Source organism: Vicia villosa, linkage group LG2 (genome assembly GCF_029867415.1).
Source record: "Vicia villosa cultivar HV-30 ecotype Madison, WI linkage group LG2, Vvil1.0, whole genome shotgun sequence".
NCBI lineage: Eukaryota > Viridiplantae > Streptophyta > Magnoliopsida > Fabales > Fabaceae > Vicia > Vicia villosa.
The window spans coordinates 11,094,857-11,104,093 of NC_081181.1; the positions used below are offsets into that span (position 1 = coordinate 11,094,857).

General features: G+C 31.2%; 1 non-coding gene across 1 annotated transcript; it reads left to right on the forward strand.

Annotated features, from left to right (window-relative positions):
• Nucleotides 1–2,591: 2,591 nt before the first annotated feature.
• TRNAC-GCA (transfer RNA cysteine (anticodon GCA)) lies at nucleotides 2,592–2,663 on the forward strand. The gene has a single exon. It is a non-coding gene; the product is annotated as a tRNA-Cys (tRNA).
• Nucleotides 2,664–9,237: the final 6,574 nt, after the last annotated feature.

Here is a 9,237-nt window from a genome sequence, read left to right on the forward strand (position 1 = left end):
TAAGTCAGAAGAAAACTATCAACGATCTCCTTCATGAGAAGGTGAAACAAGCCAATACCATTACTGATCTAGAAGAAGAAGTTGTCATGTTAAACTCTAATCTAGAAAACATGACTAAATTTGTTCGCATGCTGAACAATGGGTCTGATATGTTAGATGAAATATTAGAAGTTGGGAAATTATCCAGAAACATGAAGGGAATAGGGTTTGACCCCATGACCATGAGCAAGAAGAATAGAAATCATCCTAAAAAGTTTGTTCCTCATGAGAATAAAACTGTATTCTAGATGTTGGACCACGTGGCCCATCACCCTGCCCGACATGTGCATCCCTTCAATGGAAAGAACAAGAACTCTAACAGAAGCTGTCATCATTGTGGAAGATATGGGAAAATAAGGCCCTACTGTTTTAGATTGCATTGTTATTCTCAACCTTATAGTCAATTAAAACCCAAAAGAAAGGGTAAGTAGACTCATGCAAAGAAAGTGTGGAAACCCAAGATTAAAGTAAAATCCCTCATAGCCCAAACTTTTAGTTGGAATGCTTCCAATGAATGACTAAGTTCTTGACAGTGGGTGTTCCAATCACCTGACAGGTGAAGATTCTTTTCTTGAAGAAGTCAAACCAATCATACAAGGATATGTAACATTTGGATATGGAAGAAAAGGAAGGATTAAGGGTATTTGTAAGGTGGCCAGGCTAGGACTTCCTTGCCTTAAGGATGCATTATTTGTAAAAGACTTAATTGCAAATTTGATCATCATAAGTCAATTGTGTAATCAAGGGTTTATAGTGAGCTTTATCAAGGAAGAATATGTTAACACCAATAATGAGCATGGACAATTGATAAAGGGTTCAAGATCCATATACAATTGCTACATATGGAAATTTGAGTCAACCTCCTGTAAGACATTCAAGGAGGAGAAAAAGGCTCATGAGAACGAAGAGAATGACAAGCTCACTAAAGGAAGAATGTCTAACCTGATACTGGAATATCCTACGCGAAATTTGGTATCTACTAGAAAAGGAAGCATGTTAAAGTCGTTAGTCACTTGCTTGAGTATCAAGTCAGTCAAATGCAAGATAACAAGGATGGTTCTTATAATAAAACTGAATCTAAGTCGTTAAAGGGCACTTGTGTCTTTTGTGAGATTGTGAAGTTATTATTAAGGAGGTACGTAAGAGGAAATTTTCTCTCTCATGTGATATTTACCACTCTACAAAAGGCGCTATATTACATTACATGGTATTTTCAAAACTCCTCTGCACTTTCTCATCTAAAAACGCCAGTCTCTTTCTTTTTTTCCCTAAGTAAAACTTCTTCTTCTTGCTTACCATTCAAACCAAGTTTATAATATTTATGTATATCATTGCATTTCATGTCATATGTATTTGTTGCCTATGTGGCATGTATTGTTAATCATTTTGATTTTATGTTTGGGAGGTCAATCATGAAAGTGGTCTATTTACCCGATGTGTGATGGAGAAATGTCAAATAAATAAAAAGGTGTGCACTTAGTTTTTTTTAGAAGATGTATAATAGAGTGACTAAATATATTTTATGGAAAATTCTAGAGAATAAATGATTTATAATTGCCTATATTCGAAGCGTAAGGATACAAGGTAGAGATACAAACAATTTTCTCATAACAATAGGATTGCACCAAAGTTCAACCTTAAGTCGAACCTTTCTACTTTAGATGTACTTACGAAACACGTCACAGAGCTAGAACTAAAATGTATGTTTTTTGCACATGATATATTCCTAATTAGAGAGTCGAGAGATGAATTAAATAAGTGGTTGTAGACGTGACTTAGAAGTGTATGAGTTTCGCCAGAGCAGAAGTAAGACATAATATATGGAATGCAAATTTAAAGAAAGATTAAGTGTTTCTAACTTAATGGTGAAGGTTGGAAATAATATTATACAAATTACATGGTTTAGATATTTTGGATTCATAGTATAAAACAAAAGAGAAATAAAAGGTGATGTTAAGCTTCGAAATTAAGTTAGGTGGTTGAAATAGAAGAAGATCTTAGATGTTTTATGTGATCCGGAAATATCAGTTAAACCAAAGAGAAAACTTTGCTAGACAAATATAAGACCATCGATGTTGTATGAGACAAAATATTAAATAATAAAGCAACAACATAAAAATAAACTAAGTGTAGCAAAGATGAGAACGTTTATTTACTCAAATCTTTTACTTAAAATATATATTAATTAAGTACGGCATAGATTTTGTTTTTTGAAAAAAGTGCATATATTTATTTAATTTTTTTCAATTAATAAATTTTAAATCATTAAAACAAAATGTAATTTTTTCACACAATTATCTTTTTATTTAAATATAGTAAATATTATATCATTTTATTATAAAATGTATGATAAAAAATAATTTAATAAAATAATATGATTTATTTATTATCATATATGCATCACACATATGATAAATATTTATTATTTATATTATTTTAGCTCTATTCTTATTACTACGCGTGATCCTCAAACGTTTTCTTTTATCAAAAGTATATGTTCTTGAGATATTATTTGTGTTGATATTTATGCATCAAGCATTATCAACACCCAAGGGTCCATAGCTCAGTGGTAGAGCATTTGACTGCAGATCAAGAGGTCACCGATTCGAACCCGGTTGGGCCCTTTTCTTCTTTTTGTCAAAATATTTGCTTCCCGTCTATTTAAGTATTTTTTTCTTTCAAATGTGTTATATATCAACACTATCAAATTATGTTAAAATATAAAAAAGGTAAAAGTTACGCATTTTTATGAAGTGTGTTTTTAGAAGATTAGCGTACAAACTGAACACATTAAATTCAATATTATCATATTGTGAAAGCTAGTTGAGAATCGAGTGTTAGTTATTAAGAGGAGTTTTATTGTCTTCAAATGATTGTTTGAAAAATAAATATTCTCTTATCGTTGAACTCTTTAACTACTCAAAAGAGTATAAAATACACACTGTAGATATGTTTAAGATTAGCGTAAGAAATGCATAAAAAACAAACTAAAGTAAATAAGACATAATGCATAAAATAGTTTATAATTTATGATATTTGTTGATGAAACCATCCTAGTGGCCATATGATTGTGGCCTACAAAAATGATATCTCATTTGGCTATTTACACGGGTAGCGTGTGAGTGTTCCCTCTACTTTGAAATATGTCTTTTGTTTCTCACTGAGTCTCCTTTACTCATATTCCTTGTGTGAAACTTTCCTAGGTTGTGGTTCCACAATCTTCATCTTAGTTTGTTAGTCACATTATTAACACTAAACATTGCTATAAAATTGAATTATTTCGTCCTATTATGCTTTTATTGAGTATGAAATCTTGGCGACCACAATAGACTTGAGAAAGATTCAATTAACTCATGTTCGACTATGTTTATACTCCCTGACTTAGTATCGATCGAGAAACATTTGGCTAACCTTAAAATTGTGTGTTTATCGAGTTTGGCTGACACTTTTATTATTTTAATGTGTAAATAGATGCTTATTTTGTGTTGTATTATCTATTAGCCTTGAGATGTGGATGATGTGATGTAACTAGTTATTATTGTATGAATAATGGTAATCATTGCACTGTAAAACAGAAAATTAGACAGTTGGCTTGACCTACGAAAAGGAAATCACTCTATACACTTGATTTTTCCAACAATCTGCTATTTCTTCTCAAGTCTTCAAGTGATTAATCTACCTAAATTTTAGACCTTTTTTATACATAGCTTTGGTTGATAACATTTATCTTTACTATGTGCTATTTACTTTGAGTTTCCTTTGTTTTATATACAACAATATTTTCTCTTGATTCCTCAAATACGATTTTTCATCTCCAAAAGTGCCTATGAGCACTTTAAGTTTTTGGCTTGAGTAACTTGAAAGCATCAGAGTTGTGAAAGAGAGAAAGTGTGAAAGCTTAGTATATATGGCAAAGGAACTTGATAGTTCCAGAGTTGTGAAAGAGAGAAAGTGTGAGAGGTTCTTCTGGACGTGTGTGTCTGGATGATTAAAGTCTTGTTAAAATAAGACAATAACTCCTAAGATACTAAGGTAACTCACACACATACCTAAAATGTTTTTAAGGCCTCTCTTTATTTGATAAAATCACCTAAAAGTGTTTTTAGGGCCTAGCCAGTTGTTTAGGGAAATGTCTGATTGATTGGAAGAAATTTACCAACTAAATAATCAATTAGACCTAATGACCAATCGATTATTTTCACTAAGTTGAATCTAAAATGGATTGTCTGTGCCTAGTCAGTTGTTTGTCAAAGTGTTTGATTAATTGGAATTTGTTTTCCAACTAAATAATTTATTAGGCCTAAGGACCTCATCAATTATTTTCACTAAGATGAGTCTAAAATCGATTAGAACAATTTCTTAATGATTGATAATGACTAAAGATCAAAACCTTCGATTTGTGGCTTGAAAAATTGATTATTGGAGGTCAATAATCAATTAGCCTAATCGATTATGGAATTGATTTGCCCTATGAAATGTTTCCTTTTTTAGCCTTATTTTTTCTGTATAAAGGAGGTTTCTCCTTATTCAAAATCACACCATAATTTAGAATTGTCTTGTTTCCTATTATTTTATTACTCACATCCTCTCTCTTTTATGTTTTCTATTCACATAAATTGTCTTGTGCTTTGTGAGTGAAAACTAATTGTGAGGGAGATTTTGTACTGATGGTTCAAGTTTGGTTCTTCAGATAAACTAGTGAAAATCTCGGTTCTAATTTGGTTCTAAAATGGATTATCCGTGCCTAGTCAGTTGTCCGTGCCTAGCCTTTGTTTATTTCAAGAGTGAGATTTTCTTGAAGGTTCAAGTTTGGTTCTTCAGATAAACTAGTGAAAATCTCGGTTTGGTTTTAGAACATAGTCGATAAAAATTTGGTTTGGTTATTGAGATTATCTGATAAAATTGCTACTTAATTCATGAGTTTACCTTGTGGAAAAAGCTCTTGTTTGATTGAGGGAATAAGCCAGTATAAAATCTTTCGATCCGCTTGTAACGAAGGTTCACAAGCATAACTTGTAAAAGAACAAGGTTATTATTAAAACTCTTAAAAATACATCTTAGGGACAGGAGTAGGCCAACGCTCAATCGAACATGTATAAATCTCGGTATCATCTCTCTGACCCAATCTCTTTAATTTTCATCATTTACTTTATTATTCCAAATTATTTTTGCTGCTTTTCTCTCTATCTCTTTACTAACACGAATTGGTATTTTTAAGAAAGAAAATATTTAAATTAATCGTGAATTTTAAATACCACAATTCACCGTCCTCTTGTACTTGAAGTCACTTGTCCAAAAAATGATACATAAATTATGTTCTCATCAATAACTAAATTATATTGATCAATACTAGAAATATTGGGAAGCACAATGTTTGGGATATGTTTCCCACCAAACAACTTGTAACTAAAATTTAACAAACCAAGGGCAACATCTACCTCATCCTTAACAGTAACAATATCACTCTTTTGGTCAATCAAAATACCAAAAATAAATGAAGGGAACCTAATGGAAAGTTTCACGGCATACGATTCAACATGGTTAACTAATTCACCAAAAACATAATCACCGAAATTGAAAGTTATCCTAATTCATATTTGATACAATAAGCTAGCTAGACTAATACTTGAGCCATGGGAAGAAGGCGCCCATTTTGAAATATTTGATATAATAAGCTAGCTAGACTAATGACATATTTTACATTGAGTTTTAAAGCAGCTAGCAAGCTCATAGATGGCAAATCATCATGAATATTTCCAGTTATTTCATTTGCAGTAGTCTTCATGGATGGGACACGATTAGTGGAAATTAGCCTTTCTCTTCCAAAATAGCCATTGATAATTGCACGTGAGAATCCAAAGCAATAGCCTCGTACATGCACCTTCCTATATTCATTGCTTTCAGCATCATTAAACCTTTTAGATAGGTTTACAATAAACTCCTTAACAATATTCAGATAAACGAGACCAATGTTCATCATTGTTTTTAGTACCAAATCATCGTTGAGCAGATTTATGATCTTGTTGCACATCTTAGCATCTTCATAAAGTTCTCCTTCGGGAGCTATTTTGTTTGCGGAACACATATTTCCATTTGGCAACACTTTTTTAAAAGTGAAAAGAGACATTATAAAAATAAACAATAGGGATGTTCTAAGGTAGTTTCTTTCTATCAACTACCTTTTTCATTCTCTTTGTAGCTGATTCCTCCAAAATTTCATCTAGAATATCATCAATATTGTCTTCAATGATCTAGATCTTAGACCACGCATGGATCTTCTTTCTTTTAACCACACACTTTTCTTTTCAGCAGTGGTTTTTTTATCGACATCATCAACCTTCTTATTTTTCTCTGCATACTTCTTCCTTTTTTTCAATCATAACTTCATAATTTTTATATAGATTCGCTTCTTCTTGTTTGCCACAACCTTCTTTTTGTTTGCAGTGGATTTCTTACTTTTACTTTAGGGTTTAAGAGCAGAAACATCTTTTTACACCTAACTTATTATACTTTTTGGGAGTCCTTTACACACCCACAAGTTCTTCAACAACATGGTTATTATCCTCAATTTCATCAATGACATTGTCTTTGTCATTGAAATCTTGAAGAAGACATTTTGCTTCATCTCCATTTCACATTCCTTTAAAGCATCCCTCATTGTCTCTTTATTATTAAAAAAACACCTGATTGAAACTTGAACCCCCCACCACTTTTATAGGCTGGAAACTTCTCAGGCTCCTCACCATCTCCACCATCAAGAGGCGTATGCAGCTGATCAAAATCATGATTATCATCTTGCTAAAACTGAAATGTATGGCTCACATCTTCACCTATTACCTCATTATCACCATGGCTCACCTTTTCACCTAATATATCAGATGGGAGGATTGTGGTCCAATCAAAGTCAATAGAATTCTCAATACACTCATACTTATATCGCTAAAATTGTATATGCACTACTACGAAAAGTGCTTTTAACCTCGGACGCGAAATGCATTTTACCTCGGCTAAAGAAGGGAGGTAACAAAAGACTTCATGAAAAGTAACGACTTAACACCTCGGTTTTTAAAAGAACGAGGGGGTAAATTTATTTGCACATGGGTTCGAACCCTATCATCTGCACTTTTATTATTTACATAACTAGCCCCTCATATATCTCAATTTATTAAGAAAATTGAGGGGTAAGTTTGATTGTTTTTTTTAATTAAAACTAGTTACATTGTTTATATAGAAAATTAATAAAATAATTTATTTACAAACTACAATGTTTATCCCGAATATTACATTGTTTACACAAAATAATAAAATAAAAACTAATTTGTTCATGAAGATCATATGTTGGATCTTCAATTCCTTGATATTCTGGGAAAGATCAAACGTTGGATGTCACTATATTCTCACTTTCTTTTTTATGCATTTTTTTTATAAAAACAAAAAGATGGTTAGATTAAAAAATGGTTAGATTAATAAATTATTTTCTGCTCAAATAAATATTTAAGAACACAAACCTTAAACCCAAATAATTTTCTACTCTTACAATCCATCATAGAGAACTTTTCAAGACAAATACTCTTGCAAACCCTAAAGTGGAGGACGTAGATAGTTTCAAGCATTTTTGTGATGTTTCATTATCAATTTTCTATATTTAGAATGCCTTTATAATGGAAGTTTTTTAAGTTTCACACGAATCACTAATGTTTAAGGTCCTCAATTTTTACGCTATTATATTCCTTCAGTTATGATAAAAACTGAGGTGAAAAAGCTTTTTTTACAATACATTGTTTACACAGAATATTAAAACACAATATTACAACAAATCCAGATTCTTGGAGAACAACAAATCTTTCCTGTAAGGAATTATCTGTTCCAAACATTGGAAATATTATATGGATGGAATGCATCCAACTTCTAAAGGAGATAGCTCTTCCAACCATTGTAAAATGTTTTTCTGTACTTGCAATCCATCATAGAGAACTTTATCTAGCTTCTTAAGTTCTAAGATTTCACTATCTTGCAATCTATCCCAAAAAATGATGCGTATGAGTTAGGATAAGGGTAAAACTTGTTTAAGGAGTGCTTTTATGGTAAAATTTGATTATTTTATCCCTTGGTTATTAATAAAACCACTGGGATAGATCATTTAGTTTACAAATAAATAATATAATAAAAAGAAATGTTCATGAACTTTTTTTCCCTCGGTTTTAAGAAAATCTGAGGTAAGATGTGGTTTTATTTCTAAAACGGCGCACTTGGGAATCTTATCACGAGGATAAAAATGATTATCCATATTCAAAGTGTAACGTATCTTTTGAATTTTCAAGGATCCTTTTGAGCTATTTAAACAGTATACCTATTTTCAATGTCTCATTTCTAACTCTTTATGTCTTTAAACCGAGGTGAAAAGGCTTTTTTTACAATACATTGTTTACACAAAATATTAAAACACAATATTACAACAAATTCATATTCTTTGAGAACAACAAATCTTTGTTGTAAGGAATTATATGTTCCAAACATTGGTAATGTTATATGGATGGATTGCATCCAACTTCTAAAGGAGATATCTCTTCCAACCATTGTAAAATGTTTTTCTGTACTTGCAATCTTTCATAGAGAACTTTATCTAGCTTCTTAAGTTATAAGATTTCATTATCTTGCAATTCATTCCAAAGAATGATGCGTACGAGTTAGGATAAGGGTAAAACCTATTTAAGGAGTACTTTTATAGTAAAATTAGATTATTTTATCCCTCGGTTATTAATAAAACCACTGGGATAGATCATTTAGTTTACAAATAAATAATATAATAAAAAGAAATGTTCATGAACTTTTTTTCCCTTGGTTTTAAGAAAATCTTAGGTAAGATATGATTTAATTTCTAAAACGGTGCACTTGGGAACCTTATCACTAGAATAACAATGATTATCCATATTCAAAATGTAACGTATATTTTGGGTTTTGAAGGAGCCTTTTGAGCTATTTAAGCAATATACTTATTTTCAATGTCTCATTTCCAACTCTTTATGTCTTCAAACCTAGTTTCAAAGTCTTATCTTTTCTTCAAAAATGGATGAAAATCTTTTGTTCGTTATCAATGAAAAGCTTGTTGATCTGGATGATTTGAAAGACAAAGGTTTTGTTCTAAGGAAAACTATATTCAAACAAAATTTTCATGGTTACTTTGACATTCTTCATGGC